Consider the following 16,190-nt stretch of genomic DNA (forward strand, 5'->3'; position numbering starts at 1 on the left):
TACATAACCCAAAAATGATTTCAATATGGAGAGCTAATATGGAATGTCAACCCGTTGCATAAAAAGAACTCATTCTTAAATATATTGTGAAATATGCATCCAAAGTAGAAAGAAAATCAAAGTCCTGTATTGATATGCTAACATGAATATGTAAAAATAAAGCAATAGAAGACCAAACAATAGTAGAATATCACAAATTTATGGCTAAGATCATTGTAGACCATGATATTGGTGCACAAGAGACATTTTCTATGCTACAAAAGTTACCGCTTGTTGTTTGCAACTGCTAAAATATGACACTAAATGTTGGAAGGAAAGTATTCTACCAAATCAAAAGAAAACCAAATGAAAATACATTACAATTGAGCTATCTACACTCCTACATACAACACCTTGTTGACATGAAAACAATAACATTCATTGAATCTGTCAGATCTTTCTCATTTTCTTCCACTTGCAAAGGGTGAAAATGGAAAGATAGGAAAGAAAAGGCAATTGTCAATGTCTTTCCATAATTTATGCTATTCTGAATGAGGATTATAAACAATTTGGAACTGTAGTCACATAAATCTATCCATTTTATTTAAATGAATATTTGCTATTTATTTGATTAAAAACCCACTAGCCATCAGTTAATTAAATTAATATTTAATTAATTCATCTTCAAAACATTCTCCTATTAATTAAATAGATTATTCAAATTATTTTAATTAATTCATTAAACCAAATTCACAATCAATTAAATGAATAAATAATAATTATTTAATTTAATCCCCTTTCCTCTTTTAAATAAATTAAATAAAACATTTATTTAAATCATTAAATCCCCCCCCCCCCCCCCACTTGCATTCTCCTAAAAAATGCAACTTGCACCTATTTGTTGAAATAAATGAATTTTGTTTTAATAAAAATCCTATTTTCTCTCACCTACCAAACCCACTTGCAATCTTAATCCCCTTCTAGATTCTTCTAAACCCCTTTCTAATTAGCCTAATTCATCCCCTAAATATTGTCACATTCCTAAGCAACTTGGAGTCACTTCTCAAAGACTTCAAAGTCTTTGAAAAACATTAAATGCTAACCTCTAAAGTCTTCCAAACCACTAATGGCTCTTACATGACCATTAATGGCTCTTACATAATCATTTATGGTTAAATACACTTGCACCCATGGTTAAAAACTTTAACCCCTGACTCAACCCTTATGTGACTCATGTGTCTCCTCAAGCATTTATTGCTTTGACCATGGTTATCCCTTTAACCTTTGCACAAGAATTTATCCATTGGATAAAAGCATTATTCTTTGGATAATGAATTTATTCACTCAACCCAGCCTTGACCTTAACTCCCAAGTTAATCCTCAGGTCAAGTCAAGCATTTAATGCTTCTTCCCTCTCCTCTCAACCTATCTCATATTAACACTTGTCATCTTGGGATTGGTTTGAAAGCCCTCACATGGATGAAATATCATTCAATCCTGACCCTTGTTGAGATTACTCAATCTCAACCATCCATTGCTCCAGTTTTCCTATAAATAGAGCTCCTTTCTTCATAATCCAGATCCTGAAAACTTGTATGCATCTAAGTTATAGAGAATTTTAGAGAGCATTTTAACATAATTAGTCATATTCACTCTTTTGGTTAAAATTAACAAATAGCATTTAGATAACTCATCTTTCTTTGGTTACTAAGCTTGCATTTGCGTACTTTTCATAATCATCTACAATCTTGAACCTCCATAAGGCATCCATAGTGCAAAAAGCTGCCGAGAGCTACACTAATTTGGAACTTGGAGAGGAGAGGAACAAGGGAGAAGGAGCTAAGAGCATGGTAGAAGGCATTTGGAGACGCCTTTTTGTATTTACTTCCATAGTTAAATATTTTATCATGATTTTAGTGTCTCTTTTGGTATGCCTTCTTAGACTTGTTTTTGGTTGATTAACACTAACGTTTGTCTTTGTTTCTTGTGTTTTTGTGTGTTATATGACCACAGGTTTTAGTCTAACATTGCCCATTTCGTAGAGCATCAGAAACATTTTGTTGGAGTGAGCTAATTCTATACAAGCATTTTTTGTAATATTTCTATAGATATAGGTCTCACCAAAGATGACATTGTTGTGAATTGGAAATAAATGAATGTAAATAAATACTATGTGTTGCATGTTGATTGCTTGGTTGATCTAGAGGATAACAATGAACAAGATGAGGATATTAACAATGAGAAAGATATAAGAAATACAATATAAATGAATGAATGGGAGTTTCTATCTTACATTTACATGAGACTACACAAAACATTTTCATAAGCACAAACAAGATGTCCCAACAAGATGAACAATCCACATTATAGTTCGATGTTTCACGATATCCACTATCTTCCAAAAAGGAACTAGCACTTACCATTATTAAAGAACATTTTAATGATAATTCCTTCAAGAAACCATTGCACATGATTATATAAGAAATAACAGGGACATGAAAATCCTACCTAATACATTGCATTAGATATGCACTTTGGGGTTTAGCATTAAAAGAGTAACCTTCTCCTTGTTGTATGTCAGTAATCATATAAAAGTACTAAACTCATTCAATGCTATAGAATTGTGTTCAATTGTTTCGGCCTCTATTGCTATTTGATCTTTTGTTGTGAAAAACCCTCAACACTTTTGATTATTACGAATTTGTTTCTCTTTATTAGCTATAATTGGTCAAAATATAATCTAATTTAATAGCTTTAAGTAAGTTGAAAGACATTTCAAGCAACCATGAAAATTCCTCAATTGTCCTTAGGATCTTTGACACTAATGTAATGCTCTAGAATGAAATGATGTGATAAACTACTATGAGATGGCTTTTAAAGTTAATTAGGGTCTTCCTTTTATTAATAAAATACCTCGACATTTCAAATTCAACTAATTTCTCATATTACCAATAGTATATTCTCTCACTTATAATTCCTTTGTTTAACATAGACTATGTATCTTTAACATGAGACCAACCATGCATTTATTATATAAGTCCACTATCTTATTATTTCAATATGTAGGAAGAAAAATGGAACAAGTAAAAACTCTTTCTTCATTCATTTCATACAAGAAAAGGGAATCATTAATGATAATTTCTACAAATTCAAAATTTACAAATCTTTCCTTCACCTAACTATAATTAAATATGTAGTTCAAATATTTTTCAAATGTTAAGAGAACAATATTTGTATTTTAAATTTTTACTACAACACTATATAGACAATAAAGAATATATACCTCAATATCATGTTAATTTTCTTGTACCATTCTATTGGTGCAACCCTTGTACCCTTCTAGTGCAAGTGCTAGTATGTAGACGCTTTGAGAGGAAAGAACAACATGAATTTGATGGGTACCTACCAAACAAATCTCGCACCACTCCTTGAGCAACCACATCATTTTTGCATCTCTATCAATCAATTTCAATGAAGATAATTTATCTTGTTAAGACTATGAGACATTATTTACTTGATTTCTCTTTAACTTAAAACAAGATTATATTTTATTTACAATTAGATAATTCAATATTGTTAATTTTATTTTAAATCTTACATAAATAGAAGAAGGTGGCATTCTCTATATTTTGTTTCCCCATCTTGTTGAGCTTCTTTTGAATTTTAAAAATTAAGACAAACAACTTCTAACACATTAATTTTTGGTCTCCACTAAGGACTGGCTCTTAAGTTTAGTCCCATTTTTAAACTAGAAAATTTGTTTCGAGATTAATTGAAATCTTTTCCTTGAAAAATAACAATCCTATTATTTAGATCTATGAAATTTAAGCAAATGAAAAAGGTAGGAAACTAAACAGACTCTAAAATAATCTTGAAAAAACTCAACAACAACATCTATTTTTATTTAGAAAACTTCATAAAACCCCAACCTAAGACAATAAATTGATGTCACTGTTATTTTTAACAAAAGTGACAAATTGTTGCCAATATGACATTAATTAATTGTGAATGTCAATGAATTTATCAAAATTTATTCTAACACTTTAATTTCTACTAAAACAAGTGACTTGCAATTAAGGATTCTTTCCTGCACTATTTTGAATTAGGGGAAAGGGTCACTAGTTGAGTGCGTTCAAATTCTTGTGATAGAAGTTATTGATTTAATACTCCATACTTGATGATTTAATGTCCAACTTTTGTACAATATTGCACCAATAGTTGTATGATAAATACCAATAATTGAATAAAATATGCTGATGTGGCATCATATTTGATGATGTGGCCCTAAAACCCTCGTTATAAGCAAGGGACTTGCCAAGTAAGCTGCTGTAAAAAGTTGGGAGTGTTTTTAAATTTCCACAGTATGAAGTAGGTCATCTGTCCTAATATTTTAACATTTAAAAAACAAAATTATTTCGTGAGACACGGACAGCTATTCTTGTTTTGGTTAGGCAAAATCAATTTGACATGTCAAAATCTTGCCATGTATCTTGCAATATCTGTTGTAATTTCTTTTTACAGCTATTTTATTACATTCTGAAAATATGTGGAAGGAGAATCCATTTAAAAAATCTAGTTTCCCAAACTACAATGCAATGCAGTCCTTGTTATTAGTTCCTGCTATAACTCGTGATTAAACTCTTAGGAAGCAGCCAATCAGAAATTGCTTTCTTTTTATGTTTCTGTTTATATCTACTTACAGCAGTTTTTTATTTTCAATTTTTTTTATTATAGCCCAATTAATTGATAAATTAACTTTCAGTTTCTCATGTCAAGGAAAAGAGTTATGCTAGAGGATTATGCCAAGGAAAAGAGTTATGCTCGAGGAAAAACATCTGACATCCTCTAACAGAAACATACAATCTGAGACATACAAAGAGCATTATGCCATACTCGCCCTGAGCAGCTCTTGTTAGATAAGATATTACCCATTTTATTTATTTAAATGTAGAAACTTGTTTTATGCCGAAGTGCAACAACTGATAAACCATTGTTAGATGGTATTACGAATTTTATTTATTTATTTATAAGTGCAACTGATATGAGGTAGTAGCTAAAAAAACCTCAAGATTACTCAGTAGCAGCTATGAGACCTACGCGCTAGCCAACTGCACCACCACCCCTAGATGTTTCCATGTGGTCATCAACTATGTCACTTTGTATTACATGCAATAGAAATGAAAGTGGAATTACTCATCCACTGATGCTTAGCTTATCTTAGGTTCCCTGTCACAACCATTGAGATGTCTTGAAAATAACGGCATACAAAATGGAACCTACGGAAGCTTCAGCTGATACCAATTTTCTATCAGAGCCAGGTTTCGATCCTGGGACCTGTGGGTTATGGGCCCACCACGCTTCCGCTGCGCCACTCTGATTTGTTGATGTACAATTCGCATTGAGTAGAATCATTACTTTAGTAAAATACGAAAAAGGAAAATCAGCTTGTCTGAGCCCAAATTCGAAGTAGGGACCTTTAGTGTGTGAGACGAAGGTGATAACCAACTACACCTCCCAGACGATTTCATTAGTATGATATGCAATATATTATACGCAGAATCTTTGTAACATGGATAAAATCTCAACAAACATTTACAGGATGCAAATTAAATCAATGTGCCCTCCTCAGGAATCCGTGTGCGGTTAGGCTCCAACGCCCACTATAGTTGTCTTTTAACCCACCTACAGACTCCCAATATTATTAGATATTATATCTCAACTGGAATGGTCTCAACTTCGTTTGAAGTCCAACGGTTAGGATAATTGCCCTACAAGCAATAGCCCCGGGTTCGACAACCGGCAAACGCACTGAGTTATATGATTTAAGTAGATTCCAAAAAATCTCATTTGTCCACGTTCACATTTAACAGCAAAAAGGTTTTCCGTTGCCGGGACTTGAACCCGGGTCTCTCGGGTGAGAGCCGAGTATCCTAACCAACTAGACTACAACGGATGGGCTTGTTGGTGCTGCTCTTTTTTGGTCTATTTAAAACTTTTCTTCGATGAGCTCTTTCTTTACGTGGACACCTTAAGCTCCATTGTTAAAAAGTCTTCTGCCTACATATTTTTGGCCCGGCTTAACCGGCACACTAGAAGCACAACATGAGTTTGATAGTTATAAATATTGCACCACTCCTTGATCAACCACATAATTTGCATCCTCCTTTAACTTAAAATAAAATTATTTTTTATTTACATTAAATAATTTTAATATGATTAATTTTATTTTAATAAATAAAGATTACAAAATAGAAGAAAGTGGTATTCTTCATATTTTATTTCCTTATCTTGTTGAGTTTCTATCGATTTCTAAAAATTAAGACAAACAACTTCTAACATGTTAATTTTTGCCTTTTTCTAACTTATGACCTTTAAGTTTAGTTCCATTTTTTTGAGTCTATTTTAAGAAGTAGGAGATCCCATAGAACTAAAATAATTGTTCGAAGATAAATTAAAATCTTTATTAAAAAAATAAAAATAAAAAAACTTTCAAGTAATCTTGAAAACACTCCACAACAACTAAATATATCTAGAAAGCCCTCTCTATAAAACCTCAACCTAAAACAATAAATTATTATCACTATCATTTTATCACCACTGCATTCTTTCCTGCACTATTTTGAATTAATATTTCCGGAAATGTGTGACACAAACAGCAAGTGTTAAAACAAAAATGTTTAGGTAAAATCAATTTGACATATTAGTTTCAAAATTGTTTAGATAAAATCAATTTGACATATTAGAATTTTGCTATATAATTTAAATGTTGATGTAAATATTTTTACATAATTAAATGTAAAAATCCAAATCTAAAAATCCAATTTCCATTATGATATAATGGATGTATGTATGTATATTATTCCAAAACTCCAGTTTTGAATTGCCAACGCTTGAAAGGAACTACAATGCAATGCAGTCCTCTTTGGATAAGATTTACCCATTTATTTAAATGTAGAAAACTACCCGAAACTTGTTTTATGGGGAAGTGCAACAACTGATTCGTTGTAGCCAAAAACCAAATTAAATTTGTAGCCAAAAACCGAAAATGGGGTGAGAGAGGCTCGAACTCTCGACCTCAGGATTACTCAACCTCAGCTATGAGACCTACGCGCTAGCCAACTGCGCCACCACCCCTCATTATTTTGACGTGGTGGTCAACATTTTCAATCTACATTAGATGCAACAAAAATTAAACTGGAATTACTCATCCACTGATGCTTAGCTTATAGTAATTATCCTATGTTATGATCCTGAAATTAACGGAAAAAAAATGAAATAACGAAAGCTTCAGCTAATAACATCTCTGTATCAGATATAAGTTTCGATCCTGGGACCTGTTGGTTATGGGCCCACCAAGCTTCCGCTGCGCCACACTGATGCGTTGAACACTTATTAAATTAGGCAATTCCTCATCTCTGAGGGCAAGGAGTAAGTGAAGAGAACACAGTTCCAGTGACTAATTCAGGACAATTTGTTTACTAAAAGGAAATAGCACGTTTGTCTGAGCCCGGGTTCGAACTGGGGACCTTTAGTGTGTGAGACTAACGTGATAGCAAACTACACCACCCAAACGATTTTAGCATACATTATGCAATATATTATCCAAAGACTCTTTTCAAAGAATTTTTGTAACATGAATAAAATATGAACAAAACATTTACTATTGTGTTCTCTGCAACACAAGAATAAAATGCATATTCCCATTACAGGATTCCAACGCCCAGGATAGTTGTTTTCTAACCTATCTATTGATATGTCATAATTTCTACAGATCAACCCCAGCTGCGTTTGTAGTCCAACGGTTAGGATAATTACCTTCGACTCCCGGCAAATGCACCTAGATATTTGATTAAAATAGTTTTTACAACATGCTGTAACTCTTTTTTGAAAGTCATTTCTCACTTCATATTGAACAGCAAAAGACCTTTCCATCGCGGGGACTTGAACCCGGGTCTCTCAGATTACAGCCGAGTATCCTAACCAACTAGACAAAAACAGATTGTCTGCTTGATGCCGCTCCTCTCTATTCAATTCAAAACTTTTCTAAGACCAGTTTAAGATCCGGTTTTACGGACGGTGTGCAAGTAGTTACAATTTTTCTGAGGTCTTTCTTTACGTATGGACACCTAAAATCTCAACCTTACTCTCCATTCTGCCTAGATATTTTTGTGCGTTTGGTAAATCAAATTTTATTTCCATTCATATATGAAGTGAAATTCAGAGATTATGTTAAAATTATAATGTTGAATTAATGATTTTAAAGCTAGGCAAGTTTAACTTCGAACATACCAATTTGAGGTCGCACCAACAGTTATATTTGTTTCTGACGCTTCCATTTTGTTTCTTACTGTTACCTAACAAACTCTTGTCTTATATTTTATTAAGATTTACGTCTGTGGCGGACTTTATGCTGTGCATAAAGGCCAAGGAGATAAAGTTAATGATTACAGAGAGTAACAGAGAAAGAAAAGAAAGAGACGCATGAGAAAAAATGGGGAAAGCAGTGATCTCATTGCTGCCAACAACAATAGTCTTTCTTATGGTTCTTTCTATTTCAGTCTGGATGGTAGAGGAAAAAACTAGGCATTGTAAATTTGATGTAGTTACAGAACTTTTGGCTTTGAGATTGTTACAATGTGAATCTATTTGGTACCAATTCAATTTTGTAAGTGCTATATGTTGAGTTTTAATCGTGTGGATCAGATTATTCACATTGTGTAGTTTATATTGGGCAAGTTTAAATAGTGTATTTTAGATTTTGATTTGTGTAGGTGGTTCATATGTAATCACATAAGTTTTTTTAGTAGAGTTCACTTATTAGTATGATTTTAGATGAGCCATTTAAGAAAGTCAAAACTTAGAGTGTGTTGTTAAAGTCACTATATTTAGATTTATTTGTACAAATACATAACCTTCTAAAATAGTTTTTATCTAAAATCGAATCCAGCCTAAACTAAATAAAACAAAGATTATATCTTAGATACTCACCCTTGATCTTTATATGAATGGCTGCCGATTTGAAGGTGCAGATACAATTGAAGAAAGATAGCAGATTGCGTCATACCAAGCCTATTGTCACAGTGAATAGGCAGTTCCCAGGGCCAACTAATTATGCTAGGGAGGATGATACATTGCTCATCAAACTCACCAATCGTGTCAAATACAATCTCTCCATCCACTGGTATGATCTGGTATTACTATTATGTATACACTATATTTTATATATTAAGGAAATTCATTTTTTATAGATTTATATAATATAGTTATTTTATTTTTATTTTAATCTTAAAAATTATATATTTTTTTCATAAAATTATTACAAGTTATCCCTCTTCATGTCCTTATATACTTATATATCTCTTTCTCTCTATCTCTATCTTTTTATCTTTAAACTAACCATACTAATGGCAGGAACATGATGCTTTGCATCTCTTGTTTAAGTTTGGTTTATTATCATTAATTGACTTTACCATTAATATTTTGGAAACGAAAAAGTGTCTTACATTGTTTCTACATAAAAGTTTGGTGCATCATAATAGTCTTGTAATATGCCACTTGTTCCAAATCAAATCCAGAAATATATAAAATTACTTTTTGAAGTTTAGTTTAATTGAATAAAAGCAAGAAATGTTTGAACAAGTGCAAGGGCATAGAAATATTTTGTTCAATTTTATCTCTTGGAACAATAGAAAAGATATAAGTTAATGTAATACACAATTGATTTGTTAATGTAATGCACAATTGATTTGTTAATGTTAACAAATTGATATTTTTGATGTGTTCATTGTTTTGAAATTTAACATACTCAAAAAAAATTGAAGATCAAGTTTAAGTGAGTTGAGATCATATTGGGTACAAAACAAAAATTCCTATGAGGTGCAATTATGATCTAACCAAATACAAAATTAATTGATTTGCTCCTCTATGATCTTTGTTGCATGATGAATCATTAAGACTAGCAATATTTGAAAATGCCCTAAGGTTCTAAGGTATTTTAATTCCAATATAGATGTGCACATTTTAATATTTAAATTTAAACGTTCATAGGATGAATTATTTTTATTAGACATGGATTAATTACACAAATGAGTGTTTTCAATTACCAAGACATAGTGAATAGTCACACATTTACATATAGAAACCGTTGGCTTGCAATGCCTAGTGAAAAAGAGTTCATCATAGAAAATTGAATTTTTTAATGTAGCTTGAGGTTAACCCATGCATTGTTAAAAAAAACATAGTTCTCAAGGCAAGGAATAAATGCATGGATAATAGTGTGATCATAGGTGCAATGCATGATTAATAATCGTGAATGATTGCAGATGGATTCAAAAGGGGATAAATTAAGGTCAAATGTTTGGAAATTGTATGTCTAAATGGGATGTATAAAGGATTAAGGAAAGAGGTAAAACTTAGCAAAGAATTTGTCATCAAATGCCATGTAATCAAGTTAAGATATTTTATCAAAATGGATCCAAAACTAATGGGAAGTTCAACATAGATATAAAACATTTATTATTTAATTTTTCCTTCACTTTAAAAGGTGTTTGAATTCTAAAATAAGCATATATATTAAAGCATATAAGATGAACAAAAGTAAATACTTGAAAGGATCTTCATAATAATAAAATAATTGAAGTACACAAAAAACACATAATTAAACATAATTTGAATTAACATGCTCAAAATAAAAATACCATGAACAACAACATCATTACAACACTTCACCAGCCAACAACAAAGCACTATACTTCCATTAACTTAAGCAGCAACATGAAAATTAACGAATGAAAAAAATGACCTTCAAATAATCCTGAAAAAACTCAACAACAACTAAATTTTATTCGGAAGGCCTCCCAGCCTAAACAATAAATTAGTACCACTATCATTTTACTATTTTAAAATATTATGTTCCTCATTTTTTTTTTAAGGAATTGCTGTCATACTGCAAATATGACATTAAATAATTGCAGTTTAATTTCTACTAAAACAAGTGACTTACCTGCACTATTTTGATTCAATATTTGAGCATTTAAGAAACAAAACTATTCAAACATCGATGCAAATTATCCAGTTTCGAGAACTTCAATGCAATGCAGTAGTTGTTTTTATGGAGAAGTGCAGCAATTGATATAATACAGTACCTAAAATTCAAGTGGGGTGAGAGAGGCTCGAACTCTCGACCTTAGGATTACTCAATATCAGCTATGAGACCTACGCGCTAGCCAACTGCGCCACCACCCCTGATAACTTTTATGTGGTGATCAGCATTTTCAATTTGCATTAGATACAATAGAAATTGAAATAAAATTACTCCTCCACTGATGCTTAGCTTATGTTCCCTGTCACAACCATTGAGCTTATAATCTTGAAAATATCAGAATACAAAATGGAATAACGGAAGCCTCAACTGATGACAACTTAGTATCAGAGCCAGGTTTCGATCCTGGGACCTGTGGGTTATGGGCCCACCACGCTTCCGCTGCGCCACTCTGATGGGTTGATAAAAAGTTTCCTAAACTGAGTAACTACTCATATCTGAGAGCAAGGAGTAAGTGAAGAGAGCACTGTTGCAGTGACTAATTTAGGACGATTCGTTTAGTACAATACAAAAAAGTAAATTGAACCTTGTCTGAGCCCAGGTTCAAACTGGGGACCTATAGTGTGTGAGACTAACGTGATAACCAACTACACCACCCAGACGATTTCTGTAAAATGGTATGCAATATATTACACACAGAATCTTTTGAAAGAATCTTAGTAACATGAATAAAATCTCAACAAACATTTACAGGACGCCAAAAAAAAATGCAAGCAATAGACCCGGGTTCGATTTCCAGCAAACGCACTGAATTGTTAGATTTCACAAGACGCTGCTACTTTATTTTGAATAAATGTCATTTTCTTCACATTGAGATCGGAACTGCAAAAAAGGTTTCCGGTGCCGGGACTCGAACCCGGGTATCTCGGGTGAGAGCCAAGTATCCTAACTAACTAGACTACAACGGAATGGCTGCTCTTATTATTTTATTGGAAAGTTTTTTTACACCAGTTTATTAGTTGTTACAAGTGGTGTCATCCTGTATGTTTATTAGTTGTCAAGAAGGACATGGAGCTGATTAATTCTGCACTCTTTCACTCTCATTAAAGATATTTATATGTCATTGTAGATACCTCTTGGCATAATTACATCTAACCAACCTTTGGTACGCAAATTAAAGATATTTATATGTCATTGTAGATACCTCTCGGCATAATTACATCTAACCAACCTTTGGTACGCAAATTAAAGATATTTATATGTCATTGTAGATACCTCTCGGCATAATTACATCTAACCAACCTTTGGTAGGCAAATCATAATAATAGATCTTTTGACTAACATTACTATATGAAGGTGTGCACTTCTCTCATGTAGCTAGCTATTCACATTCCTTGTTTTTTATTAATATTTATAATTTCACAATCAACACACTCCAAATTGCATTAAACCATCCAAAGGTAGACAAATCATGATAATAAATCTTTTGCTTTAAGCTCCAAAAATGGAGGTTGAGGTGGTAGATTTTGAGGGATCTGTACCATTATTTAATCTTTTGTAAGGGACTATTTGTTGTACAAAACAATTTTTGGAAATAGTTACATTGGTTTAAATTTGATGAAATGGTTTATAGAACATAGCAATTTGAGGTTGCACCAGACGTGGAGTAACAAGTTACGTAGTCCACCAACACTTATATTTGCTTTTGACATTTCCATTTTGTTTCTTATTATTACCCAACAAACTTTTGTCTGAAATTTCATTAAGATTGACGTCTCTGGTTGACTAAATGGTGTGTACAAAGGACCAAGGAGTCAAAGTATGTGAGTACAGAGAGTAACAAAGAAAGAGAAGTTTGAGAAACGATGGGGAGAGCAGTGATCTCAATGCTGCCAACAGTGACAGTCTTGCTTGTGTTTCTTTCTATTTCAGTCTGGACAGTGGAGGGAAAAACTAGGCATTATAAATTTGATGTAAGTTTTCTTGACTTATGTCTGTTCTAAATAACTTTTGGCTTTGAGGTTGTCACAATGTGAATCTATTTGTCAGTGACTCAAATTTATGAGTATTTTATGTATGTGTTTTAATCTTGTGGATTGGTATATTTACATTGTTAGTTTATGTTGGGCATGTTTATTGTTAGTTTATGTTGGGAAAGTTTAAACATCACACTCTAAGCTTTAATTTGTGTAGGTGGTTCATCTGAAATCACAAAAGTTTCTCTAGTAGAGTCCACCTATTAATATGATTTCCATGAACCACCTAAACAAGTCAAAACTTAAGTGTGTTGTTTAAACCACAATATTTAGGCTTGCTAGTGCAAGTACAAAGTCTTTTAGAAATGGGTTTTTATCTGAAGTCTTGATTTGATTTTTTGTATGTAGATTTAAATTCACAAGTATTTAATTCTAAATTAGATTTTGTGAAAATTATCTGGAACCAAACCCAGTCTAAACTGAACCCTTGATCTTACGATGTATGGATTTGCAATTGATGGTGCATATAGAATTGAAGAATGTTAACAGACTGTGCCATAAAAAGCCCATCGTCATAGTGAAGGGTGGTTCTTAGGGCCAACTATTTACGCTAGAGAGGGTGATAGAGTGCTCATCAAAATCACCAATAATGGCAAATACAATCTCTCAATCCACTAGTATAGTCTAGTATTCCTAGTATAGTCTAGTATTACTAATATTGATTCAAAATTATAAAAATTTGAAATGGGTTTGAATTATGGTTGAAATTATCATTGCAGGAATGGTATAAGACAGCTCTGGACAGGATGGGCTGATGGGCCTTCTTATATCACTCAATGCCCCATTCAAACTGGGCAGTCTTATACTTACAACTTCACCATCACTAAGCAATAAGGTACACTCTTTTGGCATGCTCATATTCTATGGTTGTGGGCAACAGTCTATGGAGCCCTTATTATTTTACCCAAACTAAATGTGCCTTATCCATCCCCAAATCCCATAAAGAAATCACATTGATTCTAGGTCAGTGAAAGGGTTATCGACCATTGAATTGTATTTCATACGATTTCATGATTAGTCATGGCATATAACACTAATACAGAGTTATGCTTCTTAGGAATGTAGGGGAGTGGTGGAATGCAAATGTGGAAGCTGTTATAAATGCAACACTTAAGTCAAGAGGAACACCCAATGTGTCTGATACTCACATCATTAATGGAAAACCATGTCCACTAGGCACCTTCATATGTCCTATCAAAGGTAAAGAAAGCAGTCAGTCTCAAATAAATTTATTTTCATTAGACTTCTATGTTTCAGGGTTTGATTTCAACAACACACTTAATTTCTCTATTTTAGGGTTTGATTTCAACAACACACTTAAGTTTTGATCTATTTAGATGGTTCACGTGAGTAATACTAACATAGTCCATTTGCATAGCCCATTTATTAATGTGATTTCAGATTAATGTATGGTCTAATTAGTATAATTTTAGACGAACCACCTAATCACACAAAAGATTGCAATCTCCCCTGTATTGCAGATACTTTTGTTCTTCCAGTTGAGCAGGGAAAAACATACCTACTGAGAATAATCAATGTTGCACTCAACGATGAGCTCTTCTTTGATGTGGTAAATCACCATCTCAAAGTAGTTGAGGTGGATGCAATGTACACTAAACCATTTGACACCAAATCCGTGGTGATTTCCCCAAGACAAACCACAAATGTTTTGCTCCATGCAAATAAAAACCCTGGCAAGTATTTCATGGCTGCTCGCCCCTTTATGGATGCCCCTATTCCTGTAGACAACATGACCGCCACTGCAATCTTGCAATATATCAATGCACCCAATTCTTCTTTTTCCTCCAACATGATTGTCATGCATCAAATCCCATCTCCCAATGATACGACATTCGCCTCCAATTTTAGTAACTCCATCAGGAGCTTAAATTCTGCCCGATACCCTACAAAAGTCCCACAGACAGTAGACCACAATCTGTTGTTCATAGTAGGGCTGGCATTGGACTCGTGCTCATCCTGCATAAATGGCACCTATGCATCTACTTCAATCAACAATGTAATCTTTGTCATGCCCACCATTGCCCTTCTGCAAGCACATTATAACAACATCAAAGGGGTTCTCTCAAAAGATTTCCCAGACAACCCTCCCAATCCTTTCAATTACACAGGCACAGTGCCAAATAACCTATTCACTTCCAAAGGAACAAGACTCACTCGTCTCTCATACAATTCAACAATGCAATTAATTCTTAAGGACACCACAGTCCTGACTACGGATAACCATCAAATTCATCTTTCATAGTGGGTACAGGTTTTGGCAACTACAACCCAAATAAGGACCCAGTAAGCTTTAATTTAGTAGACCCACCAGAGCGTAATATAGTGGGAGTGCCAACAGGTGGGTGGACTGCCATCCGGTTTACAGTTGACAACCTAGATATACTCCATATTCTTTCATTTTCCCCTCACCTCCTTTGTATATAGTCATGGATCACTATGGCTTATTGAATACAATGTATACCTCGACCATTTGTACATGAACCAGAATGGAGGGGAACTTTCCTTGTCTGCGATGCTTACTTACAGGTGAAACGCTCAACCTTGGTTCTTTCTACCTTGGCCAAGATCAATACTACCATGCTTGATGATGAAAATAAAGAACTATGAATACTCTATGGATCATCATTTCATCTCATCTGTATATATTGCATTCCATCCATCCATAAATATATATCGTTGCATATCATTCATACATAGTAATGACAATGCATACTCTCTTTTGTTGATCCTCTTCTATAGGAATATTCCTCGGTCCTCCATACCTTCTATCTAACATTGAATCATCCCCCTCAACCTCCCTCTCTAGGTTGCCATCATAAATGCATACCATGCATCATTTCCCATCCTAGGTCCTCCATACCTTCTATCTAACACTGAATCCCCCCCTCACCCTCCCTATCCAGGTCATCATCATAAATCACATACCCTACATCATGTCCCATCAACCCAGTCAAGCCACATTCATCACCGTCCATCTCTAACAGGAGGGGTTGAGTTTCCCATCCTAAGTCATCCTATAAGAAAAGAAAGTTACTCTGTCTACACAGGTACATCGACTCCCACACACCTATACTATCAACAGATACTTTTTGATCAAGTATCTTTGGGTCTCA

The 16,190-nt window shown here is 33.5% G+C and overlaps 7 non-coding genes and 1 pseudogene across 7 annotated transcripts; 1 reads left to right on the plus strand and 7 right to left on the minus strand.

Moving 5' to 3' along the window:
- Window positions 1-5,285: 5,285 nt before the first annotated feature.
- Window positions 5,286-5,357, minus strand: TRNAM-CAU (transfer RNA methionine (anticodon CAU)). Its single transcript has one exon. It is a non-coding gene; the product is annotated as a tRNA-Met (tRNA).
- A 502-nt stretch (window positions 5,358-5,859) lies between these two features.
- Window positions 5,860-5,932, minus strand: TRNAE-CUC (transfer RNA glutamic acid (anticodon CUC)). The gene has a single exon. It is a non-coding gene; the product is annotated as a tRNA-Glu (tRNA).
- Window positions 5,933-7,025: 1,093 nt separating this feature from the next.
- Window positions 7,026-7,113, minus strand: TRNAM-CAU (transfer RNA methionine (anticodon CAU)). The gene is given in 2 exon segments: window positions 7,026-7,061; window positions 7,076-7,113. It is a non-coding gene; the product is annotated as a tRNA-Met (tRNA).
- A 364-nt stretch (window positions 7,114-7,477) lies between these two features.
- TRNAV-CAC (transfer RNA valine (anticodon CAC)) lies at window positions 7,478-7,551 on the minus strand. The gene has a single exon. It is a non-coding gene; the product is annotated as a tRNA-Val (tRNA).
- A 967-nt stretch (window positions 7,552-8,518) lies between these two features.
- On the plus strand, window positions 8,519-15,501 carry LOC131055750 (laccase-11-like; annotated as a pseudogene).
- Window positions 11,136-11,223, minus strand: TRNAM-CAU (transfer RNA methionine (anticodon CAU)). Its single transcript is given in 2 exon segments — window positions 11,136-11,171; window positions 11,186-11,223. It is a non-coding gene; the product is annotated as a tRNA-Met (tRNA).
- TRNAM-CAU (transfer RNA methionine (anticodon CAU)) lies at window positions 11,405-11,476 on the minus strand. The gene has a single exon. It is a non-coding gene; the product is annotated as a tRNA-Met (tRNA).
- Window positions 11,609-11,682, minus strand: TRNAV-CAC (transfer RNA valine (anticodon CAC)). Its single transcript has one exon. It is a non-coding gene; the product is annotated as a tRNA-Val (tRNA).
- Window positions 15,502-16,190: the final 689 nt, after the last annotated feature.

Source organism: Cryptomeria japonica, chromosome 4 (genome assembly GCF_030272615.1).
Source record: "Cryptomeria japonica chromosome 4, Sugi_1.0, whole genome shotgun sequence".
NCBI lineage: Eukaryota > Viridiplantae > Streptophyta > Pinopsida > Cupressales > Cupressaceae > Cryptomeria > Cryptomeria japonica.